Below are 23,365 nucleotides of genomic sequence, written 5' to 3'. Positions count from 1 at the left end.
ACTGAAAATGCACTGGGACATCAGTTCATACTGCAGAAAGGAACACCAGTGTGTTGAGGTATGGCAGATGATAGAAACAAACTGTGGGTGAATCCTTTCATGTTTGGATCTAGTCTACACATCTCTAGACGTTTGGTTTCCCAAAGGAGAAGATCATGCAACTTTTTAGGAAGTTGCCTTCATAAGAAAATGCTGTAAAGGGAATTAAAACAAATTAATGACTTTAGAACTGAATATTTCTTGAGTCTATTTGTGGTTTACTGGTTGCATTTTGTTAGCAGTTGAACTTAATGACAAAAGGAAGCACCAGGATCTGTTCTTGATCCACAGGCTGTAAGGCTGTGATGTTTTTGTGTATTAACTGGCAAATCTGGCACTGGTAACAAAGGCAAACTTGAATAAAAAGGAATTCATCTGCAATAAATTTAGGCTATCCAAATAACCAATGAGAAAAATAGTATTTTACATTTGGGCAGTGTATATGCTCTTTAAATTAAACAAAAAAGTAATCAGAAAAAGTCCACTGTGTTCTGCTCAGTCAAACACCTTAGGATTCCCGCACACAGTATCTGAGCTTGGTCTTTACCAAACCAGAGTTGCAAATTCGCATGCAAAGGATCAGACTGAACACTGAAATTTTTTACATAGGAGATGGTGGATACATCTGTACTAAACATATTGATAGCTGTAATTACACAGGGATTTAGGGACCTAGTTTGGGGGCTAACGTTTAATGTGAATGTCACCTGATCTGGTCTGCGTGGCTTATGTATATATTACTAACCATTAAATTATCATTGATATTGTTACCTTTTAGTAGTGGCTGAAGAGGAATGAATTCTACTTAGGTATCAGATTGACAAGAGCAATGCCACAAGAGACATCTTGAACTGCTAAGGCAAAAGAAAAGATCATTGAGACAGTAAATCAGTAAGCTATGTAAAATGTTTCAACTGTGCCAAAAAAGTTTGCAGACTACAAAACAAGTGTTTTTACCATGACGGTTGCAAAGAACATTTAAACTGAAAAATGGAATGCCATTCATTAATTTTACTATAAATAGTCAAGCAAAAATCTAATTTGCTAAAGGCACTGTCCTTCTGCTTCTTTGCTCACTGTGTAAGCTCAGTGCCTGTAGGCCAAGTTTTGTACTGATGTGCTTCGTGTGCAATCCCACTCAACTGAGTGATACGGGGTACGAGGCAGCCCTGGAATTGTCCCCTAGGATTCAATCTGGCTTCAAGTAAATGTCCCCTGGAGAAGCTACAGTGTCTAGTAAGGTACTTTCTCTCTTGTTTTGAAGTGAGGTAGTCAAGATAAGTTGCTGTTGGCCTAAATATCCCATTAAAGTGACATTGGAATTCTGACTTAAATGCAGAAAATTTGTAGCCGAGACTGCCTATCCAATCTACATCAAATCTATTTTGCAAAACAGTGGGATGTGTGGAAATAAAATACAAAGTAGGGCGTAACAATGCTGTTGATTTTAATATAGATCCTTATGAATTAGATGCCTTGTTTCTGCCTGTACAAGTAAAATCACTTGAGAGAAAAGTCTGATCTTTTTCTGCTTCACAATAATTCCACTCAGTATTTACTCCTTCTTTGTACTGGAAAGGGGAAGCCTTTGAATCCGAGGTAAGAAAGACCCTCCATTTTTTGTCCTTTTTAAGTAAAGACTTATTCACTATCTGTAATTACCTACATAGAGCAATGCTTTTTAATTCTGAAAGATAAAGGGAAAAAATAGAGATCTAGTGGCTGGAAGCTGAAGCTATTTTAATACAGAGAGGAAATAAGGAACATATTTTTAAAGGTGAGGGTAATTATGTATTGGAACAAATTACCATGGGAATTTGATGGATTCTCCATCCCTTGAAGTCTTTAAATCAAAATTGAACATCTTTCTAAAAGTATGATTGAAGCCAACCTGGAGTTATGGGTTTGCAAGAATCACTGAGTGAAATTCAAAGACCAGTGTTATGGAGGAGGTCAAGTAGAGGCTTATAATTGTCTGTCTTCTGGCCTTAATAATTCTTATTGTTAGAGGGAGAAGAGGTATTCATGTTCTTGGTTTTGTACCAATAGCCAGAAGTGGCTACAATCCCATGTCTGAATTTCAAAAATAGAAGGTGAACTTTTGGAATAGTAGCTGACTTTGCTTTAAAATGCTTTTGTATAGCTCTGTATAGATCTTTATTCACATCACTGGAAAAAAATATCGGTTGCCTTCAGCACATGCTTTCCGGGAGATAAGAAAGAAAGATAAATAGATTGAATGATTTCTATTTATTTATTTATTTAAAGTCTAAGAATCTCCATGGAACTCCCTGGCTTGGCTCTGTGCTTTAGTGACAATTATAATTCCAGTGGTAACTATTAACTCCTTTCACCTAGTTTGCTTTGGAGGGGACATTGACCATATGTAATATTTAAGTTGCAAATATCTATAGCCGTATAGCTAAAACAGAAATTAGACTCTCAAAAATATGTATGGAGGTGTGGAAATTCATTTTGCCCTCTGTAACTAAACTGCAGCCAGATCATGTCTTACATTATCCCCACTGCAATGTAGGAGCACTTCTCTGTGTGTGTGCGTACATTTGTATGCATGCACGGATGCATGCGAATGATGTATAATTTCAGGAAAAATAAAGGGAAAGAAACCATGGAAAATCCGATCCAGTACTACTGAATTCCTGGACAGGTAGTCCATGCATCAATCTCTCCTCACTTCACATTCTCAGGACAGTTCAATGTGCCTGAGGCCTCAGAGGAATTTTTCTCATATGCCTCCAATGTTTTTATAAGACTGCCTTGGCAGGAAATACATATGTTCTTAATAATGATTAAAAAGAATAAATTCACCTTTCAAAATCAAAGTGCAAATGGCATAGCAGGTGTAATTGAGGCAAATGATTATGGTACTTATCTGTCTTTACAGAGAAAACTCAAGGGAATTTACTATCTCCACAAGGATATAATATTTTTAGTAGATCTTGAGTATATGGTTTGCCAAGAATCCAAGGCTGAGTATAAAACATGCCATTCAAACACTGAATATGAGCATTCAACTGGGGTGAAGAACAAGTTTTAAAAAAAGAAAAACAATAAACAGGGTCTGAAATTACCCAGGTATAAACTCCATTGGTGAAATCCAGTGGGGCAACTGAAAAGAAAAGAAACATCCAGCATGGGATCTCTGCACTGCAAATACAGGAAGAAAATGGATTTTATGATCAGATGGCTAGCCTAAGGTCCACCTGATGACATGCATTTTCACCTCATTAAATGAAGAAGATAAGGAATACACACTTTGCATGCAAGTCTAAGTATCTTTAGGTAGCACGTAGGTAGCTCTTAGTTCTTTTGGGTAAGAAACTTTATCTCTGTAAGCCTCATGCATATTTCTGTGATGTTGTGAGAAATCCTGGCTCCTAGCATTCTCCAAAAGTAGTTTTGAGATCAGGCTCTCACCTTGCATCACCTCGTCCCTTCCAGCTGGCAGTGTACATCAGAACAGTTATGAAGAAAATAAAAGAGAAACAGGCAAGTTTAGGCTCAAAACAGCACATTCAACCAGCTCTTTCCTCCAACATGTTGTTCACAGATTTCACAACTCCGATTCATGGAATACTTGTTATAATTATTTATTTTATTTGCCCATCACCATGGCAGCTGAGTCCTTCATATATAAAAAAAAATTAGAAACACATTGGGGCCACATTTCATGAGCTCTCGAATGTTACTTTCTGGTGTGTAATTGTTTCTCCTTCATTGACTAGTAATTAAGCTGCAGTATGCCTAGGCTTGCAAATCCAGCAGACTTGGAAAATTCCTTTAATTTTTAAAGTTTGTTTGTTTGCCAGGTGGTTTTTTCCTCCAAGATTGTCCAACTTTGAAAATTACAACTTAAGTAAAACCAAAAAACATAAGTGTCATGGATCGCTGAGGGATTACCTTACCACATTAATATTCAATAATGCCAGGTGCCCTTGTTCAGCACACGAGGGCCTTGATTCAGCGGGGTGCTGAAATGGGGCCTGAAAGTTTGGTGGAGAGAGAGCAGGCTCTTTCTCATGGAGCTGGTCAACGTTATCAAAGATAGATTTTTTTTTTCCCCCCAAGTACACAGGCTACTTAGAACAGTTTCTGGTAAGCAAAAGACTTTGATAATCTTCCCCCCAAATGTTATGGTTTTAAAAGCTCAAAAAACCCCCACCACCCTCCATAATTTTCAACTCTGTCCAATGGAAATGTTTCCAAAATTTTCTACCTTCTTTGTTTTTTGCCTCTTTTCCAGCTTCTCTGCCTTTGTGGTCTGTAGATTGTATAAACTACTGAGGATAAAATGCATATGAAAGGGAGAGGTAAGACTGTAAAGCGGGACACCTTACTATTAAGTAAAAACTTTTCTAGGTCAGGCAGTATTTTGCAACATATGCATGTCCCAAACCATGCTCTGGTGACAGACCCTTGGTGTGTGCTGTTTTGCTTAGCCAAGAGGTTAAGGATGCTGAAGATGAAAACAAGCCTTGCTGGAGCTAGCACAAGAACTGCCACAAGCCAAGCAAACCAACGACACAGGTAGTTTCCTATTTACTCATCAATGAGGAAAATGAACTTATGCTCAAAAGTCCTATGTCGCTTTAAGCGGAGGGTAATCCTGTTAACACAACAAAGTGCAAAAAGGGTGGTGGACTGCGGGGGGAGGTGGTGGAAGGCTGCTGAGTTTTTTCCTCCTGAAGCCTTCACTTGCTTTCCAGGCTGATGGCTTGTGATTTCGTTAGACTCACTTGACTGGAGGGGTGGGGCCCTTTGCGACTCCTTGCAGAAGGAACAGCAGGACTCAGAGTGAGGGCTGGCTTCAGGCAGAGAGTTTTCCAGTCTTCAGGAAATGAAGATTTAGCACCCTGTAACTCTGGGCAGGAGGAACGATATGTTTTGCCGGGAGCAATGGGAGCAGGGATGCTGGCCTATCTGGCTGTGGGGATGGGGACCAGGCGGGCTGTGGGGACGGAGCCGTGCTGGCGGCCAAACCTTTGCCCTGCAGCTTCTCACTCTCGGTACCTCGGTGCTCCCATGAAGCAAAAGCGTTTCCAGATGAATGGATTGTGTCCAAGCGTTTGCCTTTTGGCTATTAGCACTGCGAGAGCAAACAAGTTTTCTCATGGCTAACTAACTTCCTTCGATTCCTTCCTCCCGAGAAAGTCGCTTCTTGTTTGTTGTGCCATGACAACATTGCTGCGCTATCCAGGGCGAGTGTGTTAATCCAGGAAGGGACAAATCCAAGAGGCTTGACTGGCAATTTTTAAACTCCAGATGGCCATTCTCCAACTACCTGTCAGCTTGAATAGGAAATAAGTCTCCTGACAGGCTCACTTCCTTCCGTTTGCATTGTTTTCAGCAAAAATAGATTTTTAATAACTCCCATAATAACGTTCCTGCAAGGCGCGGCCTACAAACGTTAGCCTGAAACAGGACAAACATATTGCAAAGTCTGTTGACTCTTTACCTATGTGTGGCCTGTAGCCAGTGGGCTGCGGCTGATTATTAACAATAAAATAGGAAGTAAGCTTAGATTAAATATTGCTAAGTGCCCAATATCCAAAATTTGGGAGCAGAACCTCAGCTGCTGCAAATCAGCTGAGGCTCTGTTCAGAGTGGTTAGGGATGCTGGTGAAAAAAATAAAAGTAATTTTGTCACTGATCTTTTCTAATTCATCAAATCCTCTTTATATTGTGTTTCTTCTCAGACATTTCATACCTATTTGTTGTGCATTAATGTATCACAGCTGAGAATGTGTGGAGTAGTAGTTGGCTTTGTTCAGTTTGCTTTTAAGATGACTGTAACTTTTATTTAATGACTGTTCTGTTGTTCTGCATTTACATTTTCTCCCAGTATGCATATACTGTCTTACCTTATGCCAAACTTTAGCAGCATTTCTGAAGATTCCCATATATGTGGCAGTGGTACTGGAATTCAAAATCTGCACTTCAAAGGGCACTTCAAAGCTCTTCAGGTTTTCGTACTGTCTCCCATACTTCCATCATTTGTGCCAAGAGTTTGATTAGAGTCAGTATGTGTAGTCATCCTTCCTAGCGCTTCTGGGAGCTGAGATTATTCTGTTTTGTTCTAGCCCACCCTACCTCACCCTATCCTATCCTATCCTATCCTATCCTATCCTACCCTATCCCATCCTACCCTACCCTATCCTACCCCACCCTACCCTACCCTACCCTACCCTATCCTACCCTATCCTACCCTACCCTACCCTATTCAATCCTACCCTTCAGTCATTATTTCCCACCATGGCCAATAAAGCATATTTTAAATGACAATGGTGTGTCTGTTTGGATTTACTAAACTTTTTGGTTGCAATAACAATGATTTTTTTTTATGCAATTATTTCATTTAGAGACAAAACAAGTCAGAGTTGATTCAGTATAGAAAACAAATTTCTCTTTTCAAGCCACCAGTCTTGGTATTCCTATACTTTGAATTTTGGTAGACTTGACTTGCTAATGTAAACAGAAACATTACCAAAATTGTGGTATTCTCCCTCCTTCCCAAGATTCATCCATGACCATGGATCAAATCCAGCACCTGTAATATTTTTGTCTTTTATGCCTATGTGTGTGTGTGTATATATATATGTAAAAGTTACCAGAAGCTTCAAAAGTTCCCTGCATCAGAGTATAGTTTTCCATAAGACCAAATCAGATCCAGCAGCAGAACTTGGTATAAATTGTTCCTTCACGTTACAGTAGCCTTCCTGTGAGTTAATTACACTTTTCCATAGCTAGTTGTTTCTTTCTAGAGCCCGTGAGGCATTCCATATGTTCTCACCAGCTTACACTGTAGCTGAGGATTTTATTTTGGTCTATATATAGCAAGTAAATAGTCCAGATATGCTCAGATTTGTTTTGAAAACTTTAGTCTGGCTAAAATGAAGGATATGACATTTAGAAGTGAATTTATGAAGCTAGGAACAACAGCAAGGAGCAGCTGGGAAGAGATTCAGGGACAGAAGTATTATCTCTTAACAGTCTCCACTTGTACAGAGTGCTGATTACTTCAGAAAAAATCCGTTCCCAACTATCACTTGAACTTGGAGCAAGAAGGGTTGAAAGAAAGGGGCAATGGTAGGCCGTCAGTGTTGGTTCAAGTGCTAACCGTGGAACTCATTGCTGGGGATCATTTCATAAGAAACCATCTATTTAGTTTACAAAATCACCAGCACAGCTACGTGTCCTCAAGCACTCCCATGCAACCCACCCTGGGATTATATATGGTGCGCAACTTCACACAGCTGCTGTGTAGGGGAAAGCTTGTGGGACAGCTGGACAGAGGGCAAAGGGGACAATCCCAGGAGGGACACCAGCAGAGAAGTAGGCATCAGGAGAAAGACAAGAGAAAAAGCAGCTGTGCGTAGCAGGACTATTGAAGTGGGGTACGAAACCATACTGGGTCAGGCTGTGTCACTAGGAGAAAGACTGAGGACACAAGAGGGTGAATAGAGTGATATTTTGCACATATAATAAAACTGGTGAGGAGTGAGCAGGAGGGGGGAGACAAAGGGGAGCTCCAGGAGCAGACGATGTGACAGGAGGGGAAGTCCCATTCAGAGGCAGACAAAGTCACAGAAGGCAGGAAAGTAGCGATGAGTTCATTTAGGGGAAGTTATGGCATCACCTGATGGGAGAGCCAGGATGGGTGAGATCAGGTCATTACTCCCCATTCTGCTGTGTGTCCTCTCCTCCATGGGTGCTGGCACACCTCTGTGTGTTTGTGCCCTTGTGTTAGGTAAAAGAGTTAGGGAAAAGGCTTGGCATAGCCCGGCTGTGTTGTTGTATGAAGACAGGAAGCCTATGAGGAACCAGCTGTCTCTTCCACGTTCCTCCTTTGGAGGAGCCCCCCTTTATGCCCCTCTCTCTAACAGACAAGGCCCCCTGAGATTTTCAGATTTATCTCTGGAGAAAAAAAAAGCCCCAAATCAAATCAATAAATAAGTATAATACCAGTACCATAGAATCATAGAATCACAGAATGTTTTGGGTTGGAAGGGACCTTCAGAAGTCATCTAGTCCAACCCCCCTGCAGTGAGCAGGGACACCGCTAACTAGATCAGGTTGCTCAGAGCCCCGTCCAACCTGGCCTTGAATGTTTCCAGGGATGGGGCCTCCACTACCTCTCTGGGCAACCTGTTCCGGTGTTTCACCACCCTCATTGTAAAGAATTTCTTCCTTATCTCTAGTCTAAACCTACCCTGTTCTAGTTTAAAACCATTACCCCTTGTCCTGACACAGTAGGAAGGATATGATAGGAAGAAGTTAATTAGAGAAACTTTAGCCGACATTTCATATCATAACTGGTAGCTCCAAAGTGCTTTTTCCTCAGTGAGGAGGGCTCAACTACATAAAGTGCAAGTGCAAATTGAATTTATAAAACTTGGGGGTACTGAAGTTTTTTTTTTTTTTTGCAGTTGTACTAAGGCAGGTTTTATATAGTGTAGGATGAGTTTGAAAAAATGCATTGCAATTGGAGTAGGTTTTACTCTTTAAAGCCACCCCAGCTGTGTACAAAGAGAGCCCACACTGCTATGATAGCACATGGTTGCTGCTGTGTACACCAAACTCATATCCTAGCTCCAGACCTGGGCTTTCCTGTCTATGTGAGCCCTGAAGCTACATGTTATCGTCTCATATCTGCCTTATATAGACATTAAGTGTGGGTCTGGTTTTGCACTGATCTAACTCCGTCAACTTGTATGGAGTTGCTTCTCATGCTTTTCAAAGACACAGAGCTAGCCTTAAGCATTGTTGCCTCTCTCCAGAGTCTTAAAAAAAATGTAAATGTTCAATAGAAAACCATGAAGCTTTTGTAAAAGCATTTTAGTTCTTGTGTTTAAAACATGTAATTGGTTGATATTGCAAAGTGTTACAATGATATTTTAAATTTGAATGGTAGAGTTGATGATAGAAATATTTTTTAAAAACTGAATTTTTCATGTAATACAAACAGTGCTAGTTCAGCTACCAGAAAATCAAACCACTTTTAACAAAACTTTAATTGGGTTTTAATTTTGAAGCTTCCTTTTCAACTGGTATCAAGCCCTCTTCTTTTGCCCTCCCCATGGCATTTGCACAAGCTTTTGTTCTGTTTTTGGTGAGGGGGAAGACACTGTTTCCAATAATTCACAGCTGGACAGGATCAGTCCAAAACCTGATTATCTCTACACTTTTAGGCCCCCACATAAATCTGAAAGTTTTGCAGTAATTATAAATGCTCATATGGTCAGAAGGCTAATTTACATTTTCGTAGCACTCTCAGTGTCTCAGTGACACTTTGGTCTGGATTTAGTTGAATATAGCAACTAAGAAAAAAGGATTGTATTGAAGTTATCACGTAACATTCACAACATTAGGTATAGTAAGGAAATGTAAGCAGACAGCCAAAAACCTCAATTAAAAGCAACTTAATGTGGCTGTCAAAACACTCCACCCTTTTGAGCTCAAGTAGGTAAATCTTTTGGGCTATAGGCACAATGGGAAAAGATTAATTAAGGAAATGAGGTAAGATTTCTTAATACCTACTAGTGACATAAAAACTTGCTCCATGCCATCCCTTCCATATGAAACACTTTGTTTTCCTGGAGCTCCGAATGACTGTTACTTCACTTAGTTCACTTATAACCATATATTATCTCTGTGCAGTTGTTCAAGTGGGGTCTGGTAAACCAACTGCACAATGCATATATGTGGAGTTGTATATATGTGCATGCATTAAGTGTCCATGTGTGTGCATACGTATGCATCTATGCAGGGACAGAGGCTGAAGCATCAGGATCTTTTGGCCTGGAATGGCAAGGGAGGGCCATGCAACTGTGACCTCAACGCACGATGCACGGTGAGGCTGAAGTGATCAGTGCTAAGGGGGAAGCCAAAGCCCATGATAAATGTCCACACACCTAAATGCAGGCGCACACTTCTTCCGTATGACATTTTTCACTTTATAAGTACTCAGTGTTAGGAAGAGTAAAAAACTGGGGAAATGGAACTATAGCAAAACAGATTTTTGTGCTCTGAGTAAGGTTAAAACACTGTATGAAAATGAAAATATATTGTAGATTACCACCTTAAATTTTGCATTCATAGCTCTTATGGACAAATAATATGTTCTTGTCTTTTCACTCTCTATATGACACATTCCATTGGTTTTCTCCTACTAATTCCTACAGTCTACAGCATAAATAAAATTGCAACTTCTCTGTCTTTGGGGTTTTTGAGGGGGTGGTTAAGAGGGTTGTCTTTGCTTTGTGATTATTACTTCTAGTGTTGTCTTTGTCCTTTGTTACGAAGTCTTATTTGTATTTCATTCCCTAGATAACAAAGACTATCATATTATTAAGGTAATTTGACTATAATCAAGAATTCAAAAAAAGGTGAGTGATGAGGAATGTGTGATTAATGTACAAATGAAAAAACAGTCGTATTCTTTCCCTCTCTTATCAGCTTTTAATCCCTCTGACGTACTTTACTGGATCCAATTGATGTCACTGGTAGTTTTATGTGGCCTGTGAATTTTTCAAGGAGCAGCTTCAAATTCCCTTGAGTTAGAGGGAGGAGAAAGAACAGAACTGCACTGCAATAAAAGTGCTATCACGAGAATACTAACCATAAAGAATGTATAATACCTAGTGTTCTCAACAGTAGTATTTTATACCGGCGTAAGATCTGAGAGCCATGAGATGGGCAGCAGATTTTCTTAAGAGGATAACAGCAGCTAAACCCATGGCAGGATGCAAGTAATTATGATTGTATGAAGCATAAACAGCTAACGTACTAAGACTTAGTGGAAGTTAGCAAAAGAGCTGGAGATACAACTAGCAAAAAAATGATGGCATCTGTCACCTGATGTATAGGCAATATAATATCTTCACTTCATGCCTCCATCCAAAGAATGAGTGGGGAAAAAATGACCTCATAAGGTCTATATTATCCTTCTGAGGGATTTTCATGCATCTTGGGGAAAGTGCCAAGTACACTGGAAGTGGGGGAGTGTTAGTTGTCTCCAAAGCGCCAAAAGGAAATGGAGAAAAGGGATAAACTGGCCCAAACAAGCAGACAAAATTACAATTTTGTGGCAGGTCACTCTAGGTCTCATTGACCTTGGCAGTAATGCTGGGGTCATTTTTTATATGAGTGAACTGTCCTTGAATAATTTCTCCAGCATCTACAAACAAGCTTTTATTCCACATGAAACATGTTTGTCATGTTTTCCTATCCAAAAAATGACAAATAAAAAGGATTTTTCTTCTTCTTTTTTTCTTTTTATGCTGGGAGAATCCAGCTTTTATCTATCATTCTTTCACTTAGCCCTCCTTAAAAAAATTATCTAAGCACTAGCACATTAATTATATGCTTCTATTTTCTCTCTTGTGGAAAAAAGATTGTGGAGCAACAGACTGTTTGAACACTTTGTAAGAGAAGTTTAGCTTCATAAACCAGAGAGGAGTATGATATCTGAGACTGGATTAAGTAGGAATAATGCACATTTGGTACAAATATTGGACTAGGCCTTTCAAAAAATATGAAGAACATCTAAGGAGATCGTCACCCCTCCTCATCCCTGCTTGCTTTCCACCCCAACTCCCAGCTTTTTCAGAGTGGATCTTTTAGGTACTCTGAATTGCCTTCTGGAAGCCTCTTTCTCCTTTGACTGCACAGGAAGCTAATCTGCTAAATTAAACACCTACAGTAGTGGCTGAAAATGGCAGTACCTACTGATTTTCAAAGGGGGAAGTGGCAGCCTAATTTACTTTATTCCTTTGAAAATTTCCCTTTGAATAGATGTATACATTCAGCAGTGTGCGGAATGGGAGAGTTGTGTGATCCCGCCTGTTCCACCTAACATCTATTGCCTTAATTTGGGGATTTTGTAGATACTGGTTACTAGCTGTTACACTCTAAGCCCTATCCAGGGCCAAAAGATCGTCTTCACGATGATTTTCATCTCCAAACTTACAAGAACTGAGATACCACGTAAGGATTGATGTGCATGCTGAATGGCAACACCACACCATATAAACAATTGTTGAAGTTCCCAGACTTCATGGCATGGGAAATGCTGAAGTACTCAACACATTTGTTGCCTCATCCTCCAAAGGCAGAGCCCTCTCCCAGACCTCTGTGCATACTGATATAAATTGGAGTGGGAGGGGCAGCCGACAGCAGGGGAGCAAAAAATTAGGGAGAAGCGGGTGGGATGCACCTGAAGGTGTTGAGGGTGCAGACATGATTGCAAGATTGAGGTCTGTCCTCAGTGAAAAATCATGGTGGCTGAGGAAGGTCCCCGATAGCTGGAAAGTTTAACTTAATAACAAGCCCATCTTTACAAAAGGAAGAGCCTATTTCAGTGGTAAGCCCTATTTCAGCGTCTGGAAAAATCATGGAGTACATACTCCCAGACTCCATTTCAAAACACATGAAGGACAAGAACGTAATCAGGAGCAGCAGATGTAGAAATACCAAGGGCATCACACTTCACCAACCTGATTGCTTTCTATGACAAAATGACTGTGGGTGAAGGAAGAGCAGTGAGTGCAATATGTCTTGGAAGGCTTTTGAGACCATCTTCCACAGCATTTTCAATGGTAGTTTGAGGAAAATATGGAATGGATGGATGGATGGATTATTAGAGGAGCTGAAAATTAGCAGGATTGGCAGGCTCCAAGGGTGGTATTTGATGGCTTGAGGTCAGCTTGGTGGCCAGCAACAAGTACAGTACCCAAAGGTTTGATACTAGGACTACTTGTTTAATGTATTCATCAGTGACCTGGATGATTTGACAAAATGCACCCACTGGAGATTTGTGCATGGCAGCATGTCAGGGGGAGTGATTGACACGCGGTGAAGCTGAACTGCAAGGGCTGAGAGAAACTTTAGATCTGGGACAACAAAAGCTGCACGACATGCAAAGTTGTGCTTGTGGGGTGGGGTAACCCCCTCCATCAGTGCCAGCTGGGAACTGACTGGCTGAGAAACAGCACTGTGGAAAAGGACCTGGGGGTTATGACAGGTGCCAAATTGCATATAACCCAGCAATATGCTCTCAGTGTAAATAAGGGAAACGGCATACTACATTAGGAGGAGCTTGGACAGCAGATTGAGGGAACTATCTCTACTTGGCGTTGGTGAGGCTGCACCTGAAATACTGTGCCAAATTTGGTTTCTTCAGTTAAAGAGAGATACTGAGAAACTGGATAAGGGCCAGTGGCAGGCTACAAAGATACTTAGGGATGTGGAGCACATGGCGTATTAGAGAAGGCTAAGGGATGTGAACTTGTTTCATTTGATTGAGAAGAAAAAAGGATGATCAAATGTAGCTTGCAATTTCTGAAAAGAGAATTATAAAGCTAGAAGTGCCAACTCTTTTCAGACAACTAGTTGTTAGTTACTAGGCAAGTGGGCTAGTTACATGAGCAAATAGTTAAACTTTCAAGTGGAAATAATTGCAAGTTGTGGCTAGGGAGGTTCAGAAGTTTTGAAAAGTTTATTCATCGGAGGGTAGTGTGGGTCTGGAACAGCATATCTGAAGAGGTCGTGGAATCACCATCTGTGAAGGTTTTCAAGACTCATCTAGCAAAGCCATGGCCGACCTGACATAGTGTTGGCCACAGTCTTATTCTGGCTGGCCTAGACAACCTCCAGATGTTTTCCCTCCAACTGACACATCTAAGATACTATGAGAATACTCTCCTCTAGCATACAAGGGAAGGGATTGTGGCTGGCATTTAATGGTTCCCTTTTGCAATCCTATAGTGTCAGTGTTGCTCAAGAATATTTTGAACCTTCTCTGATTAAGGGCAGGGCAGGTTTTCTTACAGATGTGCAGGTAGCATAGTGGCAGACAAAACATCACAGACACTTCTGCTGCAGAAAGAGAAAACTACTGGATTGGACTGAGGAATGGCAAGCATGACCTCTCTTTTCCTGGGAAGACCAGAATTGTTTTTTGGGAGCTTCTTATCATCATGCTAGAAAGAAATTCTATGAAGTGGACTTGGTACAGCGGGTAGATGGCTCACGGAGATCTGTCACCTCCTGTGCCTTCTACCTTATACACTGTAAAATATTATTTGCATTTTCACCTGTTGATCAAAAGATATCACATATCTTTGTATTTGCTTATGTTCTAAACAGGTCTTGTATTGCCCTAGTAATGTCTGCATCATGCTCAAAGTCCTTCAAGATTTATTTTCTTCTTTCTCTCTTGCACATCTTATTGAATAATTACAAACCTCCTGTGCCTTCTACCTTATACACTGTAAAATATTATTTGCATTTTCACCTGTTGATCAAAAGATATCACATATCTTTGTATTTGCTTATGTTCTAAACAGGTCTTGTATTGCCCTAGTAATGTCTGCATCATGCTCAAAGTCCTTCAAGATTTATTTTCTTCTTTCTCTCTTGCACATCTTATTGAATAATTACAACCCCCCCCCCCCAAAAAAAAAAAAAACCCAAACCCCAACAAAACAAAAACCACCTCCCCCCCCCCCCCCCCAAAAAAAAAAAAACCAAACCCCAACAAAACCAAAACCCAGTCCAACAATTTGGACCCACAGCATGTCACTCTTCTCTATGGTTCTTTACACCACTGTAACCATCATCAAGGAAGAAAGATGGTTCAGATGTTTTCCTGGGACTTGGCAAAACCTTGTTCAGTTCTCTGGGCAAGCTGTTTATACTCAGATCTGAAAGGGCACAGAGACCTCTGATTTTTACAGACATATATAGGGATAACACCCTAAAAAAAGGTCATTCCATATTTGTATTTACAGTGAGATATCTTGTTTGTTTTTAATCTTCTTTGTCATAAGATGGGGTTTGGCTAAAGACATTAAACTGTGGAATGGTTTGACATTATAATTTTAATATATATAAGAAAAAATGATGCAAAAACAGAGGTAAGGGTGTATGCCATCCTGGGGTCCTAAACCAGAAGAAATGTAACTCTCCTCTCCTCTCCTCTCCGCTCCTCTCTCTTCCTTCCCAAAACATATTTTTCCTGAAATCATTAGCAGGAGAGTATTACTTTGTACTCAATTGAAATTTTAACTCCTCAATATTTAGCTGCTTTGATTTTTTTTTTTTTGAAATACCAAAAGGGATTAAAGCATAAACTGGATTAACTACTCGTCAAATGCAATTTTGTTAAGTGAAACTGTATTTATGGGGACAGGATGGCTCCGTGGATTGATGATGAGATACCATTCTAGGTCACTTGTTCAAAGTGATATTAGTCTGGTAGTTACTGAAAATACATTGCTTGCCATTTGGGAGCTTTCTAGTAATGAATCCAGTAAGGAACTAGTTGCAGTCAGGTCCTGAGGGGATCTCCGTATCCTAATATATACACCAAAATAGCCAGTAACTGCCTCTCCTTTTCACAGGCCTAATGGAAAGATAGAGTGCTAAGAAGGGGTAGAGTGAGATCTGACACAATAGACAATAGTTTTAAAGGAACCCCTACAAATCATATTTGAGATACTTTGGCAAGACAATGTCAGGAAACTTGCTGTGTGGAGTTCATAATCCAGACTTATTTGTCTAATACTTCCTTCAAATGCTGAGATGCTTCTCACAAAGGCTAAAAGAGAATGAAATGTCTTTTGAATTGAAAAGAGAGCAAGTTTTTTAAGTCATCTGATTGTCAAGAAAAACATTTGAAAAGCAAAGCTATTAGGCTGAGTAATTTCCAGAGAAGGGTAATGGACATGTCCTTACTTGAATCGTGTGAAAGAAAGAGGAACTCCTCCCATCACTGTTATCTAATTACAAGGATGAGTAAATAGGTATGGGCAACATTTTCAAACCTGGGTTCTGAAAGTTTGACACAATATCCAAAGGAAGATATGAAAAAAGGCGGGGTAGTTTTCACACAGACTGTCATTAAGAGTAGTGAAAACTCAAGGTCTCAGCCATGCTTCTCAGAGAATAATTCAGATTAAGAATTAAAATTAAATTGCCTATTATATCAAAGCAAGAAAAAATGGAGTTATTACATGGTTGACTGAGAACATCCAACCTATTTGTTGGAATTCTTGACTGGATACATGGATTAAGGGACTGATGGTAGCAAAGAAAATCTCAGCAGTTAAACAAGTGACATTAGGAACATTGTCACCAAGAGGTTCTAGGATAGAGAACAGAAATAACTGTTCCTCTGCAGCTTCCCAAGGTGTGAACCAGAACCTGGAGGCACCCTCAACATGAGTGGGTGGAAAGATCAGGAAGGGAGAGAGTTGACCCAGACTTGAGCAATTTTGCTCTTCTGAAAGAAGGGGAACTGAGTATTCTGGTTTCCAAAACAGGTGACAGAAGGAAATGTGAAAGGTAACAGCCAGGCCTTGTAAGGGTTCAAGGTTCCTCCCTTCCTGCTCCAGCCAGCCTTGGGGGAGGGACTCTGACAGAGTTTTCCCTGTGGGCTAAAGCAGTCTTCCATTGGGGAAGACCATGTTGTGGCTCCCCACCACACTGGGGAAAGGAAAGCGGTATCCAAGCACATGGCCCGATTCTCCACTGTTTCACCCCAGCTTGCTTCTGCTGCCATTGCATTCAGTTAAACAGCTACAAGATTGTCCAAGCTTAATTCAGGGTATCACAGTTGATCAAGGAATTTTGATGCTCCCCTGGCTTAGAAACTGGTTTCACATCTGGGCCCATTTTCCTGTCATCCAGTGCCGAAGGGCACAGCTTTGCTGAAGTCAGAAGTGAACGGCGGTGGTGGCTTTCACTCCAGTGCTGCCATTCACACACTAAGCTCCTCCACCTCGAAGGCCTGGCCAGGCAATGCTAACAATAAACAAACCTTAATAACTCACAAGTGCGGCTGAACCCAGCCCTTAATGGCATTGTTCAATACAGCTTCAACACTGTGAAGAGCTTCATCGCCTCGTTCCCATGCTCCTAGGAGCATTTCCAGATTGGCTTTACCAAGGGTGATTCCAACAGCTTATTCTAATTGACTTGCTCGTACAGTACAGGGAAGCTAACCTGCCGTGAAACCTGATGCTTTCTGCAGGAACAGGTTATTGCAGGGTAACAAGTGGCTTTTCTTTCCTAAGCCTCAACTGACAGTACAGGACCACAGGGGGGCACTCACATTAACATCTACACCTCCCTGAGCTGCACACCACCTTGCAGGTGTGTGCAGCTGTGCAGCAGAGCTCAGAGAGGGCTTGCGGGGAGGCATGGGGCTTGGAAACGTGGCTGAAGCCACCCTTCATCCCCCATGTCTCCGTGCAGCAAACTGTTGGCTTGTATTTTGCTTTGCCTTTTGGGTAAAAGCAAAGCAAAAGCTGAAAAAAGGTGAAGCTCTGGGAAAAAAAAAAAAACAACAAACCAAACCAATGTCTCCTAGCACTGTTTTATGTGCATGTGCTAAAGAGTTTTGACCCTGAGAAAAAGGTAGCGAGAAAGTCTGAGAGAAGAGCAGTGAAGACATCATTTCTGATTTCCATCAATAAAAAAACAACTTATGGAAACTCCTCTCTGATCACACGGTGCGGCAAAGGAAAATGTGCTGCAGACAGATATTGCTGGCAAGGCTTGAATAATCACTGTTTGAAAGGGTTTATCTGCCAGTGACTCCCAAAGGGTCTGAGAACAGTGTGGCTGATTCAAAAGACTGCTTTCTGGCAAATCTTTAGCTATTTCAAAGCAAAGTCTGAACTTACAATTAAGTTGTTTCTCATTGTTGCTGCAGATGGTTTGATCAAATGAAAGTGTGCACCGCAATGCATACATTAGGGCTAGAGGAGTCAGAACTTTGATGCTTGCCTCAATATTTTAATTCTGTTTAAGAGTTGCTTTTGGTTTATTAAATGCTGCAGATAAAGGAAGTGGAAAATTCAGGTTATTTATTTTGCAAAGTTTTGTGCTTCTCTGAAGCTCAAAGCTGATATCACAAGGGGTTGAGGGACCATCACAGGGAGACGTCACCAGCTTCTCAGATGTGAATGGTCAAAGGAAGAGAACATGAACAGGGCAACTCAAACTCTGGCAGAGATCACCAGGCAAAATTTCTTGGGTTTTTTTTTTTTGTTTTTTTTGGTTTTTTTTGCCAGTCATCCCCTTACAGGCACACCACCAGCCTCAGCCTCTTTCCTGAAAGTCCGCCTTTTCCCTGAAAGTCCACTTTTCCTCTGGGTGCATCACATTCTGTCAGAAACAGCCTGGTGTATATTGTAACTTGGGAATGAGTAGACTTTGTCAACATTTTGTAAACTACTTAGCTTCAGCTTCACACTGGTCCCACTGTGTAAGCAGTTTAGTCTAATATTAGCCTCTTCTGAAAATTTCACCTCTGGAGCCAAGCAGCCCTAGATGGGTAAATGAAAGGGGAATGCGACAGTGATCCAAATCTGTCTGGTCCAGACAGATAAATATCAGGCTAGCTTGAAGGTCTTCACCTCTTTGCTGCCGGCAGTTATATTTTTTTTCATGGCAGAGCACTGTGGGCTAATTTCATAGCTGGTGTAAATCAACATTGCACAATATACCTTGGTGGAACGATGCTGATTTATGCCAGCTAAGAATCTGGCTGCTCATACTCCAACCAGCTCTGCACTGACTTATAAATCTTCCTTTTAAAAACCTGTGGATTAACCGGAGGAACTGTTGCTGAGAGCTGCATGTTTCAAAATTGGCTGCAAGAAAATAGGAGAGCCCCAGTTTCAAACCAAGATAAAAAAATGTAGACACTGAAGTGGGCTTTTCCCAGAGGTGTTCATTTTACCTCTGTGGAAGCCAGAATCCCCCAGCACCTGTGAAAACTGTGTTTGGAATCAGGAATTTAGCTGTTCAGATGTGCTCATCTTGTATTCCTTTTGAGTTTTGAAGTGATTCACCTTCTTCTCCATTAAACATATATTTTTTAAATTGTTCTATTGCTTAACCACTGCTCTTTCGTTCTTTACTTTCTTTCTTCTCTTTTTTTTTAATGTACACACATATACCTGACTCCTTGGAGATCACTTTGTCTGTCTCTGTGATTGCTGGAGTCAGCCAGCAACACGACAGGACTTGCTTGTTTACATAGCTCTGAGGGTTATGACAACACATCAGAATGTACAGGTGCCATGTAGAGATGCAGCTTGCAATTAAGATCAGTAAAGCTGACTATTTAATAAAGAATTCCTTCATTGTATAACAACCTGATCTCATTATTATACATACAACAAATCGGCTCCATAAAGCTCTTTAAAAAATTTGTTCTCCCTTGGTATTAAATATTTGAGCTAAAGTTAAGAATTAACAATTGCAAAACGATTGCATTAATTGAACAGAAAATTAAACCCATAAAACGTGGTTAAATGCAATTTCCTTGTAATTGCAGTAAATGTGCTGCCAAGATAATTGCAAAACAATTTTTAATATTTTTTCAGTCCATTTGGTGGCATTTCACCCCTGCAATATAGCATTCAGAGAGGAGCAAATCAGGGGAGCATTCTTCAGATGCCAGTTTGATTTGGGCCTTTAGTTAAAGTGTGGCTTCAAGGCCAAACCAGTTTTTAAGATTGCTCACTCAGCAGAGTGGAGAAGGCTTCTTGCAAAAACCTTTCCTCAGATTTGAGCAGCAAGCAGGGGAAATTTCAGAGGTAATCTGCCACTTTCAGCAGTAAAAAGCTTGTCAGAGCAGCTTTTCATAGTAGAATTCAGTCCTCTCAGGTTGCTTTTGAACAATAGCATGAGAAAGTCCAGTTTTCCTTTTAAATACAGCTGAGAATACCCACCGCTTCCTACCAGCCCAGGATCTGGATGACCTGATGGCTATCTGTAAATTAAAATGGGGAAATTTCTTGTTCTTTGGTTTTCTTTTTTTTTCCCACTGGAATTTCCTTCTCACCATATAACAGGCACAAGTGGCTGCTGCCCTTTTAAAAAAAATAAGGCAGTTCTTCAAAAATCATGGTTTCTGCTAAAAATGCAATCAGATACTCTGTTTTTACCTATATCAGGTGGAATGTGTGGCCTCTGCAGATGTCAGTCCTTTTCTAGAGGATGGGAGATTCCTGACGTGTGGTATGCCCTTCATCCCAGAGGAAGGCAGCAACAGGTTAACATGTCACATCTTTATCCCTCCATCTTAGAGAAGTGCAAAGTACACTGATGACATGTCAGATAGATACACACTCCTCTTTTGGGTTTATTCTTCTGGATTCAGCTTTTCCTTTTCCCTGGAGTTTTTTACTTTCTACTGTTTGCCTGCATTGCCTCTCCTACAGTGTAATTAGAATAACTTTTTTTTCTGGAGCTGTTCCTTTCATATATCAGCCAATTCATCCATACTGGATGAATTTCCTATTCCCTTGAAAAGGGCTGAGTTTATTGACATAAAATAATCCTTGGCCCAAGTGACTGTGTGTGGACAGGCAGGCTGGGAATCTGGACGGAGGTCCTGCTCTGGGAAGATCTTGGATCACACTGTAATTCTGAGTCCAGTATTTTCTCGCTTCTCCCCTGCCAAACTATCCTCCTTTGTGCTGGAAAAATCCCCTGCTATCAGCGAGGGTTCACATCTTCCTTACTTGGAGCAGGCCTCACTGACGTATCATCTTATTTACGCTGCAGAGAGTGCTGTACAAAGGTGATAGGAGACCTTTAGAGTTATGGACACATTTGTCTCTCATCTGCAAACAGGGCTTTCGCTGGTGCCCTGTTCTCAGCCTGTCTGTTTCCATAATTTCTAAGTTCCTGTGCCATTTCCACTAGTTTTCTTCCATGTTTGTTTCTTCTTCTTGTTTCTATCTTTTTTGATAGTTTATTATCACTTTTTTTCATACTGCTGATCACCTTCTGTGAAGATAGTAATGAACACAACTTTTTAGTCATTTTCTTGTTTCAAGTGCCAAAATTTGTTGGCCAAATAAAGACGTATTCCCCTGGATTTGTGACTCTGAATTTGAATCTGAAAGTGTTGGAGTTTGAAACCCCGCATAGACTGGAAGTTGTATCTACACGCCTTTAACGGCCCTGAGTCTGACATGGAGTAGACCTACAGCAATGCAGTGACTCCATTACCTCAAATAAGCATGACCGTAGGCTGTACACCTTTATTCTCATTTTACTTGCCCGAGCTCTTTCCATCTCACGATGCTGGAGCTCTGTTCTCAGCTACAGCCCTTGGCTTATGACAGACAGTCCAAGTCCAAGCAGTCACCGCTACTGCTTTCTAGCCGGCTGGTAGCTACAAGCTTGCAGGCTGTAGAGCTTTGCCAGAAGAAAAGTGGAATTTTTGATCTCTTTCTCCCTTGGCCCGATGGCTTATCTGGCTCCCAGAGGGAGACTCTGCTTGGTGAGTTATTTCAAAACACACACCTGGAGCAGAGAGGAACTTGGGATGGGAAATGAGGGGAAAAGGGTGGCAGGGAGGTAGAAGTCAAGAAGTGTTTGGGTTTGATGTGGAAAGATCAAGTGTGCTGTGGCCTGCCTCGCAAGGAAAGGAGCGTGCCTGGAAGGCTGGTGAACGGCAGGCTGACAGGAAACCACTGCAATAACCGTGCCTCTCCCCTGCACTCTGCCTACCTGTAGGCACCGAAATTCCTCTCTACGGGGAAGCGCTCGGTGATCCATTTGCTTCAGTGGCTGCCAGGGAGAGCGAGGCGCTGCTGGGACAGGAGGAGCAGCGCTACGGAAGGGCTCTCCTACACAAATCTGCTCCTGGCTGTGCGTGTGAGGGAGGAAGGGAGAGAGACAGGTGTGTGTTTGCGTGCGTGGGGATTAATCACACAAACAAACAAACAAACAAAACTACATCCAGGGGGGAATTTTCTTCCTGGCTGAAGCGCCTCTGCCATCTGCTTTGTGAGGAAGTTTTCTAAATTGTACGGTCCTCGGTGCATGGCAGCTGCTGCCGAAAATGACTCGCTCGGGCACTTCTGTCCTTTGAGCCCGTGTTTTTCAAAGCTTCCTCTGTTTTCCTGTCTCTTACTCATATCATCAAGGGCTGGGACTGGAAAAATGCATGCAGGTCAGTGCCTGCTTCTGAGTCTTCCAGGTACTGCCGAGCTTGAGCAATAAGGTATAACATACGTTTGGCTGTTTCCATTTTTTTTTTCCAATGATAGTGAGAAGTTGAACTTGTTTTTAAGTACCTTCAATTTCCAGTTCAAATTAGTAATTTCCTCTAAACTTGATCCCCACTGCTTCTTGCTTTCAGTGGGAATCTCTAACCATTTCAAAAGACGGCAGCTAGTAAAACAGCTATCAATGTGCTATCACACAGTGATGGGTTTGGCCAAACAAATTGGCATCTCTCGACTACTCTGATATCAAATGAGTTCCTTTGTCTGTTTCTGTGTTTTCTGGCAGCTTTGAGAGGTTTTTCACTCGATGATTCATCAAATCTTAAGGATTTTGCTTTGCAAGAGCTTCCGCTGCTTCCTGTGTGTCCTTTCGCCCTTGCTTTATAGGCACTGTTCTGAACAAAAAATGCCCTCTCCATGTTGGCTGTGGCCTCTGCCAAGTGTGCATGAGAGCTGGGCTTGGCCAGCTGGAGGGGATGAGTAAACAGCATGTCACGTGGCGACACTTGGGCCCCAACTTTGGGTCTTTTCTTTGGAAAGCCAAGGGCGTGCAGAGGGTCCTGCTGGATGTGACTGGACCCACAGGAGCCCTGGGGTACCGAGCTGTTGGCAGGGCTCTGCTGCGGGGGCCCGAATGACGCTATGGGGACTGCAGTGGCTCCAGGTCACACCCATACCACAAGTAGGGGCTCAACCCTGGCTCGCTCCATGCTCCACTCTGGCTTCCCTAAGCCAGGGGTTTTACTTACCCCCTGGATGGTGAGGGGGCCAGGAAGCTGGTGCAAACCAGGGCATAGTGTGAGATGCCAACATGGATACATGCTGAGGGCAACAGGGGTAAGTAGGTCTCAAAAGCAGAAGAACCCGAACACCTAACAGCAAGGGGAAACCAAGGAAACCAAACACATGGATTTTTCAAGCGGCAGCTGAGGTGAGGTTGACATTTTTCCTTCAACCCATGAGCAGAGTCAGACAGACGTGAGTCAGCCTCAAATATTGTCCTTTCTCTGGTTTACAGCAGACACATACTTTAAAGCTCTGCCATATCATCTTCGTCATGAAAAGAAATCTCCTGATTCAGAGACTTCTCTAAACCACTCAAGATTTTTGTGTGTGCTCTCCCTCCCCAATTGCTTGGAGCCCTGAAAACCACAGCTTTTGCTGGCAGACAATAAAGATACGACCTAAAGTATTCAACAAGAAAAAAAAAAAGAAAGAAAGGGGAAAAAAAAAAAAAAGGAGAACGGCTGTTGAGGAGGCTTAGAACA

The sequence above is a fragment of the Egretta garzetta genome, unplaced genomic scaffold (assembly GCF_000687185.1).
Source record: "Egretta garzetta isolate BGI_Z169 unplaced genomic scaffold, ASM68718v1 scaffold36, whole genome shotgun sequence".
Lineage (NCBI taxonomy): Eukaryota > Metazoa > Chordata > Aves > Pelecaniformes > Ardeidae > Egretta > Egretta garzetta.
This window is presented reverse-complemented; position numbering follows the sequence as displayed.